Consider the following 17,642-nt stretch of genomic DNA (forward strand, 5'->3'; position numbering starts at 1 on the left):
AATATACACATGACAGTTACCTGTTTCTTCAAAAAGTATGAATAAATGCCATTTTCTATGCTAAAATCCAGCTGTTTAATAGTTCTTCTCATTCTGCATAATTTGAAATACTGGCAGGGAAGGAGGGACTAAAACACTGATGTTACAAGTGTATACCAACTTATCCACAGCTTACAGACAGCATGCAGGAACGACATAACCCACAATGTATTGCACTATGATGTTCCGTTCCTTGTGCATGGAATTGTGGGGTTTGGAGGATGCAGGCTGAGGACAGCTGTTGATACAAAGAAACAGTAGTCAGTCAACTCAGCAAAGTAGTCAGAGAGATCAGCAGGAGAGCAGGGGGCAAGGCTTAGGCAACTATCAGAAACCATTACAAATCATGAAAAATCTGCATATTTTTTAATGGTTGTATATTGCAAAGTTGCTTGAAATGATGTTTACTTTTCAAAAAGCTTCAGTTATGTTTTTGTGGAATTCCACTTTAATATAATCGGGACAGGGACAGGGCACCATTAAACTTATAGAACAGTGCTGTCCAAGTTCTGTGGTACAGAGGGCCAAAATTTTACTGGCCTATGTGGAGGAGGGCCAATAATGGAAGTCAGTGTTGACCACTCCCCCTTTTAAACCACACCCACTGTAAACCACACCCATATTACCACAAGAACTTTTAAGATTGTATCCACATTAACGGTGGTAGTACACCAAAAAACCAAATGGTTGGTGCTCACTGCAGGTAAATCCCTCATCAGTCATAATGTGAAAAATTGAAGTCATGTTAAAAACATACCCTTAAATCCATATGCCTCATCTTCCCCTGTGGATAATACAACAACCCCCCAATACATGATTAAACACCTTAGGGGCCCCTAACAACAATTTCAAAATGCTAACAAACCCCTAACAGGCTTACATCCAACAGGTAGGGTAGGGCAAGCAGCACTGGGCAAACAGAGAATGGCACACAGGGAGGCAGGGCCGGGCCAAGGTATTTTTGCACCCTAGGCAAAGGCTTCAATCAGTGCCCCCCCCCACCCAGTCCTGCATTACCATTTCCCACCTTACCAGTCATATAGACCCCTGTACCTGTGCCAGCACCTATCATATTGCCTCCATTTGTACCTATACCAATGGCAGTCAATCCCTCAGATTACGCCCAGGCCCCAATCTGTACCTGTGCCATCATAAGACAAAACATCCATCAAATTTATACCCCCAATCTGTACCTATGCCAGCATCAGCCAAAAAATCCACACTATTGCCTCCATATTTGTACTTGTGCCAGCAGAAGCCAAATATCATATCATCTGTTTACCTGTGCAAGTAGCAGCCAAGATATTGCCCACAAATATGTACCTGTGCCAGCAGCTGCCAAAAGGGAGCTGGGAGTGATTCTGTCTGGAACAGGGGGTTTATAAAGTTGAAAAACTATTAGAGGCCAAGCAAATCAGGGTTTAAAAAAGAAAGAAAGGAAATTCCCCTTCCCCCTCTGAATTTGAGGTTTAAACAATGCAGGGTGCAGTTTATCTCTACAGTGATACCTTTTAAAATTTACATATGGTAAAAAGACACAGCATCTGGGGGGCCAAAGAAGGGGGGGTCGCCAGTTGGACAGCCCTGTTATAGAATATAACAGACTATAGGAGAGGCCCAGTTTCTTATAGTCATTTTGTGAGTTTCAATTGTGAAAAATATATTGCCAAAAACATAATAGAACTGTAATTGAAAATAAGTTTCCTGCTGTTCCCCCAAATAGGTTTGACTCTTTCTAAAGTTTTCCCATTCTGTACTGATTTGCTCCTTTGCTTCACTGAACATCATTTAACTTTTGCACTATGTATATTCATTTTACCCACATGAGTCCTGCTTCTGTCTCTATAACTGTCCCATTCTCTTGTTTCTTTGCTCTGCGGTTATAATGGAAACAAAACTGCTGATTGAATTATGCTTTGTAGTTTCAAATACAGTATAATGTTTATTCCTTGTCTGTTTCCCAGGTGGCCCTCACCTGCACACAGATTTGGGGAATCACGGAGGTGGGCCTCTCATTCACTAGGCTGGAGGAAGGTTTTGAGAATGGGATGAATGGGATGAAGGATTATTAATAAACACAGGTCAATCAGCTGAACACTCTGATCACAATGCTGATTGGGCAGCTTTCCAAATGGGGAGAGCTCTTGGCATCTTGGTCTATGTCTACATCTGCTCTGAGCAAATGGATTATAAGCAGCCTACAGTGCTTCTATAGGGAATCAATGAGCACTGTGAAGTAAGTGTTTTGATTAGTGGTTATAGAACTATGTTTGCTGCTTCCCTTATAAATTAAGATGACCAAAATATTTTCACTGGCCAAATGACACAAGTGCTGCTCTCTTGCAACCTTGCAGGAATGTTGGCTGTTCTCTTGCATTCCTGTGGGAATAACTTTGTGTAACTTTTTTGTGTTCTCTTAATAGTCTTGCAGAAATATCTATGAAGGACAGGACAGGAGCCTGGGGATTAGTGATGAGCAAATCTTTATACCAGGCATGGAATTGCGGCGAATTTCTGCCATCTGCAAATTTTTTCTCTCGAATATCGCCATAACTAAAAAAGTCGCTGACACAAAAAAGTCAACTCAAGAAAAACGCCCATTGACTTTAATTCATTTGGAGTAAGAAAAAATTGTTGAGCCTAAAAATTTGTCACCCATTGACTTCAATGTGTTTCGCTAATTTTTCGCAGTTTCGTCAATTTTAATGTGAAGTGAAACAGGACAGATTTGCTCATCACTACTGAGGATGCTGAACCGAGTTTCTGTAGAAGTGATTTTTGGGGTCGCTGTACGAGTAAGTGAACCTCTAAACTCTCATCCTGTATATAAACGAGCCCCAGGCAGTTTCTTTATCTTCTTAAAGGAAATTCATGAAACGGCAATAAATGGGCGACAATATTTTTTTGAAATGCGAGAATTTCTTTTTTTGACATGCAACAATTTTAATTGCCGCGCAACATTTTTTTCACCCGCTGGAGTCTACAGTTGTCTTTTTTGCAGTGAAACCTGATAAAAAATTTCGCTCATCACTATTACCAGCCATATATATTCATATGCACTTGTTAATTAGAATCTAAGTAGTGGATATTTTTCTTGATATGCAACTTGTTAATTAGAATCTAAGTAGTGGATATTTTTCTTGATATGCAACTCCTGGAAGCTCTTGAGTTGCAATAGGTTAAGAAATTAAGGGATCCAGGTCAAAAGCATTCTGGGAAACTACTTGACACCCTGTTGCCATCTTATAAGTCAATTATGCTGAAATACGTTCCTCCTTGCAGAATTGGCAAAGTTGGGCAGACTCTTTTTAGGGTCGAGTCATTTTTCCCATTTCTTGTGGCTTGTCAGTGACTGGAGTTTTGGGTAGATCTCAGATAACCTTTGCTGCAGAAAAACATGATGTGAATTGACAGCACTGGACCTGATCCTCAGGGAAGTCTGGATCTCCACTTTTCAAGGAGCCAGTCACCACCAGCACAGATACTGTAGCTCTCAGACCCCAATCATAATGATCCTTTCAAAGCAAAGATTATTGTCGCTGTCGCTGTTGCATTTGGACTTAGTGTAGAAAAATTGTGATGATTTAACATGACAAAAAAATGGAGATATAATATCAGCAATAACAAAACACATTTCGGTGCATCCCTAGTACAAACCAACTCTGATTTTGCTATTACTGAGCATATCAGGGATCAGTTGCAACTGGTCCAAATAGAAATGCTAATGCACTGAAGGGCCAAAAATCACATTTCTCAGAGCCCATTTACCCAGCACTGGCACCTGGACCACTTGTGCTCGGCACCTTGAGCTCTGTACCTTGAACTAGATTTTACGGGGCAAATTCACTAACCTCCGGAAATTCGCCAGCGACGGCTTCGCTCACATCGCCACACTTCGCCAGGACAACGCTAATTCACTAAAGTGCAAAGTTGCGTCCAGGGCGCCGAACGATGGCGAAGTTTTGCCAGCGTTAATTCGGCAAGCAAAGCGAAGTTGCTCTAGCGTTGGCTAATTTGCATACGGCGGGAAGTTAAATTTCAATGGACGTATGTGTTGCAGCAAATACATTACACTACACAAGCCCGGGAAACCTTAATAGAAGAAAATAGAGTTATAATATTGCCCTACACATGAGCCCAGTGTATAGTTTAGGTGCCATATGTTAGGAAATGTAAGGGGGAAGCCGGGTACCCTAAAAAAAAATGTACGATCTTTCGCAGATTATCACCCTGAAAAACTGAGAAGTCGCCATTGTATTTTGGGGAAAATTTTCTGTTTTTTTTAAGAACTCCTATCTACTCTATTGCACTTCGCCTGGTCTGAGGTGGCGAAGGCAAGTCTGGCGCAAGAGGTAACGTTCATTAAATTCCACATCTTAGTCAATTTGCGTAGTTACGTTCATTTGCCAGAGTGAAAATTCACCTGGCGGCAGAGTGCGAGTTAGTGCTACAGTCCTTCGCTAGCGAATTTATGCCAGCGCCCATTAGTAAATCGGCCAAGTCCCGAAATGACATCATGCTGGCGAATTTTCGCCAGCATTAGTCACTTTGCCCTTTAGTAAATTTGCCCCTACGCCTTGACCACCTGCACTCTGTACCAAAGTTCATTTTATACCTGTGACGCCTGCACTCTGTACCATAAGCTGCATTTAAAACCAACCTTGGGCACTTGTGCTCTATACCTTGAGCAGGAATTAAAATCTGGGACAACTGTGCTCTGTACCTTGGATTTAAAATCTGGTGCAAAGTGCAGAAGGCACCAGCTGCAGAGAAATGTTACATATGTCTTTGGCCTAAGGATTTTTTTGTCATCAAAAGTTTCCATTGTATAACGTTCCAGTGTGAGTCCACTTTTATTCTCCTCTATCACTGGACTTACTGCAACTCTCAAACGCTTTAAAGCTTCAAAGCTGCTGCAAATCAGCGGCCCTTTGTCACATACTGTATTATGCCGGAGACGTAGGACTGATCGCTTCAGTGAGCCATGCATAGAAGGATGGATTGTTCTGCTCTAGTGCTAAATTACAATTTGACACACCAGCCAGATGCACTGGGTTTTTGATTTTCTAACCTTTTTTTTTTAACTGTAGGAGAGAGGGACTTGACTGGGGAATCTGTGGAAAAAGGGAGTAATAGGTTCTGCATGTGCTTTAATAGCTGCTTTCATCGCTTTGCCAAGCCAGGCAGTACAGGAAGGGTACAGTGAGGTTTTAAAGGGAAAAAATGCAATGTCAAAGGGGTCTTTGTACTGAATTCTGAATGAAAATGGAAAGGGGTTTGGATTATAGATGCAAAACTGCAAACGGCTAGAAGAAAAGGCCAGTGTTGCAGGGAAACATTCATTTATCTGTATTTATCATAAGTTATATAAGGTATTTATCATAAGACGGAATCCCAGTTGTTAAACTATAAATCCAAGATAAAAGCTAGAAGGAAATTGTGTTTAGAAAAACATGTTTATTTACTCCTCATACCAGTACATGTGCATTTTGGGGGGCCATTTAATTACATTTGAAAAAATAGACACTTTTTTGGCATGCATGGGGAAGTGTATTACATCCAGCTCCCAACGCTGCCTATAGCGTGAGCACTTAAGACTTCCACTACTGAACTACAACTCCCAACACTCTCGGTAGTGTGAGCGCACAAACCAGCATTTCCAAGCTCGAAACCCCACATGGTTGAACTTCCAGGCATTGGAGTATCCTGTCTCAGCCTTGGCAGGCCTATCGAACTCCACTTTAGCCTACGTTTTGCCGGTTTAGATTCGCTTTCTCCTCTGTGAAATAACAGTCAGCAGTAAGACCAAATCTTAATGATGAAATCCACTGTCTAAGCACATGGCTCTCTTTTTTATAGTAAAGTGGTGCAGCAGCGACACCTTGTGGCATCCTCCAGTATCTGCCCTCCAGCACAAGGTCTCGCCCCTTGTCCAGCCCCTGGGAAACCCTGTAGCTAAATCTACACAGGTGTTTCCAAACCATGTGGATCAGAACAGGGGAATTAACCCTACGTGTCCCTATATATATATATATATATATATATATATATATATATATATATATATATATATATATATATATATATATATATATATATATATATATATATATATATATATTGCATATAGAGGGACCCACACTCCAAATTCTTGTGTCTCAAAGTTTTATTGATCCATCACTTTGTGCTTAAAGTGATGGATCAATAAAACTTTGAGACACAAGAATTTGGAGTGCAGGTCCTTCTATATGCAAAATACAATTACCATTGACCAAGCACCCATATATAAATTTTGAAGTAAGAGTGCGGGTACTTTGTGGACAGTTCTTCTATTGTACATTTAGATTTTTTTGAATATTTGAATGGTTTCTGTGTCCCATACTGTGCTGTATTGAGATGCGCCGTCTGTTACAGGGCTATTTTCTTCAATCATGCGTGAACTGGCAAACATTACACACAATGGCCCCAAGTGGATTGTTCTAGATGGAGATATCGATCCGATGTGGATTGAGTCCCTGAACACTGTTATGGATGATAATAAGGTACAGTGCTCACATTTAAGCAACAACAGCAACAAACATTTTATTTACCTGAAAAGCAGCAAATGTATTCTGTAATGCTATAGATACATATATGGGAACATACAGCAGCACTATTCCTGCTTATAACAGAGAGTTGTGGGTTTAGTTCCACTGCTTTTATTCAACTTGTTTAATCTCCTTCTCTATTTTGTAATTTTGTTAAAGCTTCTCCAGACAACAGTGCTGGGAAGTGGAACCTAGATTCTTTATTATAAAGGATCCATGACTTTTCTGAATTCAGTCCATGTAACAATGATTTAATATCTCTTCTCCTTTTAGATTGTAAGCTCTATTGAGAAGAGTTCTTATTATCTTCTGTGTGACAGAATGCTCTGTTATAAAGATAGCTAGAATCTCAGCCATAAAGCAGGGCAGGCATGCTGCTCACAATGGGCACCACATACCTCCCAACTGTCCCATTTTTCACAGGACAGTCCTGATTTTGACAGCTCTACCTACAGTCCTGGATTGCTACTAAAATGTCCCGGCTTTCTGTTTGATCTCCTGCACTGAACAACCAGAAAAAGATATATAGTTAGTGATGGGCGAATTTGCGCCGTTTCGCTTCGCCGGAAAATTCGTGAATTTCGTGCGAAATTTTCGACGCCGGCGCCCGTTTTTGACGTCGACAAATTTTTTCAGCGAATTTTCGCAGGCGTTTCGCGAATTTATTCGCTGGCGGCGAATCGCGCAAATTCGCCGCAAATTTGCTCCTGGCGAATAAATTCGCCCATCACTATATATAGTGTCTAACTTAATTGACTTTTAAGTTATACGTGCAGATGCACTTAGATACTTACATTTAAGAAAAGCAAAGAAACAATTGTAACAATGTTTGATAAGCAGGTCTCTTGGGGAAACTGTGATTTGCAGTTTAAAGGGCAATTTACCTTCATTAGCATAACTGTAATAACACATAAAAACCACAGACATGTGTTCAGATATTCACAACCTGCCACATTTTGTAAAATGAACATGGTAATTAGGGGTGTGGCCGCAAAAATGGGCATGGTCAATTTTTTTCTTTTTGTCTCTCTTTCGACAAACGGGAAATCCAGTCTGAGAGAGCCAATCTGACCATTTTATTTGACAAGTACTTGCTGCTGTGTCTCAGATCCAGGGAATGAACAAGCGCTGGTTTTCCCCCGTCATCACTGGATTTGTCTGTGCCCTGCATTTAAACAGCACTAAATATTAAAATATCCTATTGAGTTAATAATTGTGTATTCACATTTATCTCTTGATCTAGTAAAGTCTATAGTCCAAGCTTGACATCTGAAGCACAGGGAGACCATGTGATTTGTTCTTAGCCATCAGCTGACATGGGAATCGATTCCTTATATGACAACCTTCTGTCATTTTCATTATTTTTTAAGGCAAGGATTAGGTACTTAATCAAATAATGGCTACAAATAACTCTAAATAATAGGAGGATAATTGACCTGTTTGTTACAAAATAATCAAACAAAGACAACAGAGGGCGGAAAAAGAGGAAAGCCGTAAGATAAACCAAACTGAGAGTATTTTTTTTTATACATTTATGATAGTTCTTTAGTATATTAGTTGCATTTTTGTGTTCTTGTTTTTCCCCAGTAATTTGCAAGTAATATGACTGTTTGAACTTCCCAAAATGATAAATGTGGCCTCTAGGTGTCGCACGCTGCTAATACTTCCCCCTCTCCCGGCGGCTTCCCTTTAATTGACGTGCCTTGCTTTGTATAATCTAAATAAATTCAAAGCCATGTTTGCTTCCCCTTGTTACCTGCCATGTATGTTACCAACACTGAGCGTTTAAGAACTATAAACACATTATTTTGCACTTTGCAGTATTAATATTTAGACCAATAATCCCATCTATATTCTTACACCGTTACTCATTTCATAGATAATCCTGGAAGGCAAATCCATTTAGGCTGTTCTGCAGTGCCTGACAGGGAGCCTTTTTCAGTGTGTTCTATTTTGCCCCTAATGTAGTCATTTTTTTACTGTGCCCATCGTGCCCAGCTATAGCCTCATTGATATTTGGCCTCCACTTTAACCTATTTTAACCTTTTCCAATTTGACCTCTTGTAGTCATTTTACCATTTTGTATTGCTTCTTATCCTTCTATAGCCATTTTTATTCTTCTGTCTTTATTTTGCCAATCTTGTTCTACACTATATTTCCACAATATGCCCATCTACTATCCGGTTCTACTTGCTTGATTTGCCCAACTGTAGCCATCTTGTTTCGCTTCATCTTCATCACTTACTTTTTTGTCACCATCTTGCCCTGTTTTTGCTATTTTTTCCTACTGTAGCCATCTTGTTCTTCTGTCTCCATTTTGTTCTACTTGCTCCATTTGTATTACATTCTCCATGTTGGCCTACTGTAGCCATCTTAGTCTATTGTCTCCATTTTGCTCAACAGTAGCCATCTTGTTCTACTCATCTCTCCCTACTGTAGCCTCTTTGTTTCACTCTCTCCATCTTGCCCATTTGTAGGGTTTGTGTCCTACTTTACCGCTATGCCTCGCTTCTGCAATCTTGTCCTACAGTTGCCATGTTGTTCTACTGTACCTATTTGGTCCTGTTCTATGTGTGTGTGTCTATGGGAGCGACCCTGCATTTGCAGTGAAAGTTTGTGACCCCAAATAATTACAGTACCCACGGACTCTCAATATCTTACTCCATTTGTAATAGAGAAAGCTTCTGTCTGTTTGTACAGATGCTACCAGTTGGGATAAGGGCATCTGAGCAAGAGGTTCTCGTGTGATGACATTTATGTATCTTCTTGAAAAGCAAACACACAGAGAAAACTGGCAGAGCATTTGAACTCGCACAATGTAGAATTTTCTAAATTATTAATCAGATTACTGGAAGGAGCAGATGGAGGGAGGGGGTGGAGGAATTTGTTGTTATTCATTTCCACTTTCTGATTACCAGCAGGGAAGAATTCCTTAAGTAAAAGGGAAATACAGAGCTACGTATGCATTGCACAGAGAAATCTTATAAGGGCATTGGGTGCTTACTATTTCATTATTACATTTATTCTTATTCAGCTAAGAGAGAGATGGTCAGCAGTACCCACCCTCCAAATACATACAGCCTTATTTACTCTTAATCTATCTCCCACAGCCACAGGCCTGGATTTGTGGAGAGGCCACCAAGGCCTGGGTTTAGGGCAGCAGAATTTTAGGGGGCGGCATGCTGCCCAACCACACCCACATTGGTTCAGAAACTATGGGGATAAGCAGGAGATACAAAAGCTTTTTAAATCTCCCGTGTGCCAATTCCCATTGCACTGGTACCAATGATGAAAATTTAATCAAATAAAAGAAAGATCAGGGGTGACAAACAACAGCGGACCTAGGGGTGCCCTCTATGTAAATCCTGCCCTACACGGCCAAACCAGCCCGGTATATAACTCTGGGTTTATTATTATTTGTGCTTATATATTAAACTCTCAGGACTCCTGCTTTTTATTGTGAGACCCCCTATCCAGGTTTTCTTCCTGCTCTTGCCTCTGTCTTGCTGTCTCAGTACAGTAAACATAGGGCCACAGAGTAACAACAAATGGGTATATTATATGGATATTTGCATCCATCACAACTGACCTTTTCTCTGATCCATAAGCCTGCTGGTTATATTGCCACTTCTCACTCACCCTGTAACCAGCCTTGTATTAATGGAGCGGCTTAGCCCGGAAGAGAAGGAGCCAGTCTTGCCGAGAATCCTTTACCTTGGGGGCCCAGACTAAAGACTAAAATACCATTATTAACCTTTTTTATTGTAAACATAGCCTTGAGCTGATAAACTGATAAACCCATGTGAACTAACTCAGGCTGACTGTGTATCCATTGGAAATGAATCCCTTACTAAGGCCCCTGCTGTGTCAGACAGTACAGTATTAACCTAAAAGTTAATGTTTACGCAGAACCTCAAAAGCATACTATCACAAAAAAACATGGTTCTTTTCAAAACGCATCAGTAAGGACAGAGACACACGCTGAAATTCGGGGAGATTAGTCGCCTGGCTTCATGAAAAACATTTTAAATGGTAGAGTGAATTCTTTGCAATGTAAACAGTGTAATGTAGAAATAAAAAGTGAACCATAAAAATCATGACTTTGAGGGTAAAGTATAAATAAAATAATCTTTAAGATAGGTATAGAACATCAACATAAAATATAAAAATATAATATAATGTAAAAATACGTAAAACATATATATATAAACAAATATAAATAAGGTATACATTTAAAAATAAAGTAATAAAATAAATACTGGCATGGGATCCTTTATCCAGAAAGCTTCCCCATAAACCATAGTTATCCAAATAATCTAACATTTTTAAAATTATTTCCCTTTTCTTTGTCATAATAAAACAATACCTTTTATTTGAATGAGAAATAAACCCTAAAAATGTGGCTAAAAATACCATCTTTTATATACTGAACTTATTGCACCACCCTAATGCCTAAGCTTGTCAATAGCAGCAATGATCCAGGACTTCAAACTTGTCACAGGGGGTCACCATCTTGGCTAGTGTCTGTGACACTCACATGCTCAGTGGGCTCTGAGCAGCTGTTGAGAAGCTAAGCTTAGGGGTTGTTGCAAATTATCAAGCAGACAATGAGGTTGGTCTGTATTATAAGATGATGCTACAGGGCTGATTATTAAATTCTGATGCTAATTGCACTGGTTTCTGTACGGACATTTCGTAATTATCTGTATTAATTACTAATCAGCCTTATATTGTGACATTTCTATTCTATGTGTACTGTATATTGTGAGTGGGTCCCTAAGCTCAGTAAGTGACAGCAGCACAGAGCATGTGCAGTGAATCAGCAGAAAAGAAGATGGGGAGCTACTGGGGCATCTTTGGAGACATAGATATTTACTGCTAAAGGGCTGTGGTTGCCTTGGCTGGTACAAAACATAATGCACAACATTTCTAGCCCACTTCTTTAGTTAAAGGAGAACTGAACCCCCCCCCCCCAATCTTGCAGGTATTGCCTCCCTCCCCTCTCCCTCCCCACGAAGTGCTTTAGTGTTGAAAAAAACCTGATCCTTAATTGCAGAGAAGTGCAGAGGAGCTCCCGGTTGCCATCTTCCAGATCTTCGTTTAGTCTTCAGGTCTCAACACTGACTTGTGCATGCTCAGTTAAAGCCGATTCCTGACTTGGCCCAACTGCACATGTGATGGCAGGCTTCGTGACGGCGAAGAGATCCAGAAGACTACACAAAGATCCGGAAGATGGCATTCTCTGCATTTTAGGGTCAGAATTTTTTAAAGGTTTTTTTTTTTAACACTAAAGCACATCGCTGGGAGGGAGAGGGAGGGGGGCAACGCCTGCAAGATTAGAGGGGTCTTTTGGTGGGGGGGGGATTTAGTTATTTTTTAAGTTTTAGTTCTCCTTTAAAACCATTGTTTTTCTTTTAGCAATTTGTGTTGCTTTGAGTTCATGACATCAATTGAACTGAAAACCTTGCCAACCAAATATAGGTCTGAAAGTGAATTTTGTATAGGTTTCTGGAACAATAAGAAAATAGAAAACTAGTGATAGCATCCATGTTTTTTCAATTGAAGTGAAAACTTTTAGGTTGTGTTGAAAGTGGGTGGGGTTTTTTAGAAGGATAAAGACTGAGATTGTGTAGAAAATGTTTGCTGAGTGCCATAATTTAGTGCCCATTGTTGATAAATGAAGCCCAGCAAGTGTGTTCAAGTACAGCTTTTGCAAGATGGGTTTAGTTCTCCTTTAACTAAAGCAGTGGGCTAGAAATGTTGTGCATTCTTTTTTGTGCTTCTGTACCAGCCCAACAGGATCAGTGGATAAAGCATCCCCTATAAAATAAAATTTGATATTGCTTTGTTTCTTCCCTGTGCCACCCTCCCTGGTACCAGAGAATAAGTTATAACTACATCCACGCACATAAGAATCTGCTTTTGGATTCATATTGTGCCAAATAGTTCTCTCAGTATATGGAACAATCAGGTGCCGGCCGGAAAGGGATTTTGGCTTTTTTCCACTTCAACAGCAATCTTTTTTTTTACAATGTTACTTTTAAACATTTATGATTTTTAAAATAAAAATCAATCACATTTTTCTCATGCCCCTGACAATAGAAAAAATGTTTGTAACCTTGGGCACAAGGTATGGAAGACTTTCTCATAAACAGTTTAAGTTTATTGCCGTGACCTCTTCATAACAGGTAAGTTGTGGCATAATTCTTTCTCCTCACCTTTCCCTAACATACAGTAACTGCTGTCCCTTCCTATATCACTGCCAGACTGGCCACTGTATTTCCTGTTCCTCTTTGCTTTATTCACATTTCACTACCAAAACTTTAAACTTCACAGTTAAACTTAGGACTTACTGCCACCTAGTGGCCAAACGAATTATACTAATTATACATTAACCATTTACAGTAACACCACAAATGAAAGTGTTTCACAGCAATGATCATATAATGTACTGTTGCCCTGCACTGGAAAAACTGCTTTGTGTTTGCTTTAGAAACACAACTATAGTTTATATAAACAAACTGCTGTGTAGCCATGGGAGCAGCCATTCAAAGGTAAAAAAAAGAGTCTGGTTGCTTTGATTGCTTACCTTTGTGTAAATGTATCAGAAATGAGATTATTTGGCCCCTGCATTGTTCACACCTCAGAGTCAGGCTGTAAAAACCCTGCATTGTTCACACTTGTAATCCCATGTATTGTTCACACATTTAATACCCTGTTCATACTTTTAGGACTGCATTGTTCAAACCTGTAATACCCTGGATAGATTAAACCTCAGACTGTCATTGCTCACATTTCTCGCCTGATCACAGACAGACTGTAGGAACAGCACTGGCATTGTGTCTGTACTGTACTGTTCATCTTAGCAGGATACTGTGAGGTTTCCCTGTCTCCTACCCTACCTGTGTGTGCCATAGTCTGCCTGTCTAACTCTGCCAGTGTGTGCCATACTCTACCTGACCTACTCTGCCAGCATGTGTAATACTCTGCCTGCCCTATGCTGCCTGTGTGTGCTCTACTTGGCCTTCCCTACTCTACCTGTGTGTATAATACTCTGCCTGCCTTACGCTACCTGTGTGTGTCATACTCTGGCTGCTCTACCTTGCCTGGGTGCGTCATTCTCTGCCTGCCCTATGCTCCCTGTGTGTGTCATACTGTGCCTGCCCTACACTGCATGTGTGTGCCCTACTCTGCCTTCACTACTCTGCCTTCCCTACTCTACCTGTGTGTGTCATACTCTGTCTGCCCTATGCTCCCTGTGGGTCATACTCTGCTTGCCCTAAACTGCCTGTGTGTGTCATACTCTGCCTGCCCTATGCTCCCTGTGTCTGCCATACTCTGCCTGCCCTATGCTCCCTGTGTGTCATACTCTGTCTGCCCTATGCTCCTTGTGTGTGCCATATGCTGCCTGCACTACTCTGCCTGTGTGTTATACTCTGCCTGCTCTATGCTCCCTGTGTGTGTCATACTCTGATTGCTCTACATCCCTTGTATGTGCCATACTCTGCCTGCCCTATGCTCCCTGTGTGTGCCATACTCTGTCTGCCCTATGTGCCCTGTTTGTCATACTCTGCCTCCCCTATGCTCTTTGTGTGTGACATACGCTGCCTGCACTACTCTGCCTGTGTGTGCCATATTCTCTGCCTGTTTATCATATGCTGGTGGGGGGGGTGAGGTTGCTGTGTTATCCACAGGGGAGGAAGAGGCATATGGATTTAAGGGTAGGTCTTAATATCACTTAATAACATTTTTTTAACATATAATATCCTATATATACACCAACCATTTAGTTATTTTGTGTACTACCGCCATTAATGTGGTCTGTTATGGTCTTCACATTTTTTGCAGTTTAAAAGGGGGAAGTTGTTAACACAGGCTTTCATTATCGGCCCTCCACCACTTAGACCAGGGCCAAATTTGTTCCTCAGTACCACAGAAATTAAACAGCACTGGTCTAAGCTTTTCCGCCCCTGTCTGCCCCCCTCTGTGATCCAAATAGGCCAATTTAAGTGTTTGCAATAATGTCACTGAATTCCTTACTCCCACTGGCTCATTTTTTATCCACTATTAGTGATGGGCGAATTTGCGCTGTTTCCCCAAAAAATTCGCGAATTTTGCGCGAAAAAGGCGAAAAATTTGCGAAACGGAGCCGGTGTCCGTTTTTCCGCCAAATTTTTTTTTTGACGCCAGCAAATTTTTTCCGCGCATTTTCGAGGGCGTTTCGCGAATATATTCGCTGGCCGCGAATCGCGCAATTCGCCCATCACTATCCACTATGGATTTAAACTACTACTCCCAACAATCCCAGACAGTGGTTGCTGGAATCTGTAGTTTTATCGTAGTTGGAGAGCTATAGCTTGGAATCCTACCTATAAAAGAGATATGGAATATAGTTGAGAAGCAAATCTGTAGTACCATTTAAGAACTGTCTGATCAAAATCCCTTTCTCAACATTGAAGTAAACGATTTCTCGCGTCTGGTGCTTAAATTTAACCTGTATCACTGAGCACCACCATGGAGACCTGTTTTAAACCCTAAGGGTTTATATAACCTTTTTTCCTCTTAATTGAAAAGACACATTCTCCTGTTTCACTGCAGAAACCTGATTGTATTCAATCATGGACTGTGGATACAATGGAAGCGTTACCTGTTCCTATAAAAAGGAAAATTAAAAGCTCCCCCCCTCGTACCTCTGAACATACAGCAAGAATATTCTGTGAAATGCTTCCAATCTTCCCTGTGGATGGGCCTAAGGTCACACATTTAAATTCTGCGCTTTACATTTAATCTCTCGCCAACCCATTAAATCGATATTAAGAAGCTCGCAAATGTCACAGCTTCTGCAAGATTTAACTCTCAGCATTTTTATTTGTAATATCCAACAAATTCTGATGCAGGTCTTGACTCACAGAACTCCTCAGTGACTTCTAATATCCTTATAATTTACAGGAAGGAGTACATTATCCCTTATAATACATGAGTGATACTCAAAGTTCCCTGTATAACTCAGCCTGTAGCCTTGTGTCTTTATATGGTCACAGAACCCCTCAGTGACTTCTAATATCCTTATAATTTACAGTAGAGGGTACATTATCCCTTATAATACATGAGTGATACACAGAGTTCCCTGTATAAGTGTATAAGCCTGAATTTAAGTAAGTGTTGCCCCCATTTCAATGCTGGGATGTCTGCTTCCAACAGGAGCCAATGGGATGTAACAATGGGACAGAATTTCTGCTTTCCTGGCACTTCCACCATCAGTAATGGATTCTCTTTGCAGAGAGTCACCAACTGTCACTCTTTAAGGGACTGAAGAAGTTGAGGCTGTGATCGTAGCTAAACTCCATGAGCGATTTTGTAGGATGTTGACGAATCTACAAAAGTATTCGACACGTCAGATGGTGTCACATGGGTCAAAGTATAATGGAGGGTCCACTTGCACACCCTGGCCTAGAAATGGATGCCTGGTGCTTGGTGATGGAAGGATCGGCACCCTCCTAATTGTGCAATAGAGACAGCAATCACTGGCACTTGAAGGCAGGTGCAAGCAGGGCCAAGCCCTTGCGTGTTTATTAAAATTTCAATCCAACACGACATGATTGTTGGATGCGAATGCACCATGCTGTGTTTCATCTGACAAGATAAAAACTGATGCTGTTGGAAAGGCTTATTTTTAACTGCATCAAGTATTGGAGTTAAGTCTGGTTTGTGTCAGCCCACTACTTAATCTAAGTGCATCTATTGCCTCCCTAAAGCTGAAGGTCTTGGACTTGAGCACCTGGACACTCCATCACTATTGGTAAGTCAACCCTGCTATCTACTAATATCAACACTGGATGTCCGTTTGAACATTGTTTATTATTTGGAGACATGTAGTCTTCCCTGGATTCTGATGAATATATGAGAAAGAACGTTCCTTTCAACTACTAAACCAGTTCGGCCATGTTGCAAGGTAATAATGAGAACCTATCTAAACATATCCAAACCATTCTAAGCAGCAGTTTTGCCTTTAGATTCAGTTATCTTTATAACAAAGCACATTTGTCTGTCACAGTGGCACAGATCCTATCTGATACACATTGTAAACAGCATTCCTGCCTTGCTTTATGGCTGTCTTTATAACAGAGCATTCTGTCACAGTGATACAGATCCTATCCCATTTTGAGCAGCATTCCTGCCCTGATTTATGCTACCCATAACTATTTAGAAGCCAATTTAATATATTTAATAAAAAGGGGGAATGACTGGGTTCCCTTAGTAAAGTTAGGATGGCTGTCAATCACAAATGGTTATACCTGTACTACTGAGCCCAGAGATGGTTCTTGTCTTGTTGCATATAAACACAGTTGGGCTTAGCTCTAGCTGTAGAGAAGCAGAGATTAAAGTGACACTTCTTCATGAGAAGGAAGCAAAGTAAATACGATAAGCGGCGTCTTTCTGCTCGCTGTACAAACAACCAAGTGAGCTGCTTATTCTGCACATTTCCCTCCCACATTACAGGGTGCTGCCATTAGCCGGAGCTTTATGGAATGCCTGCAAGCTAATTGCAGCTTTCATTTAGCATTTGCTGCTGACTCCATATGCAAGTGGCTCTGTCTTGGAAGAGAGAAAGTTCAGAGGAATAATTCACATCAGGGAATCGTTAGGAGCATAACGAGACAGACAGAACCTAATTGCTGGGTATACGATATACACTGCGACTTACTGCACTGACTTTGCCTTGTTAGATGTGTTGTAAAACCAACCCAATGCCAACTCAAATGTTTATTTGAAAATTTAATTTTAAGTATTTTCCCAATATAAACTAATTGAAAATTTTGTGTAAATGTAACTTGCTACTGAAATCAGTGTCTGTCTCTTTCATCTCTTTGCACTATTGCTTTTGATTTTTTTTAACAATGGAGCAAAGGCACTTTAGCTCTATCCCCTATTACATGTATATATGAGTTCCTTCCTACGTCCCCATTTTCTCTCTATATCACCCCTCTCCCTTGTTTTTCACCCCTCCTAGTTTTA

The sequence above is a fragment of the Xenopus laevis genome, chromosome 9_10S (genome assembly GCF_017654675.1).
Source record: "Xenopus laevis strain J_2021 chromosome 9_10S, Xenopus_laevis_v10.1, whole genome shotgun sequence".
Taxonomy (NCBI): domain Eukaryota; kingdom Metazoa; phylum Chordata; class Amphibia; order Anura; family Pipidae; genus Xenopus; species Xenopus laevis.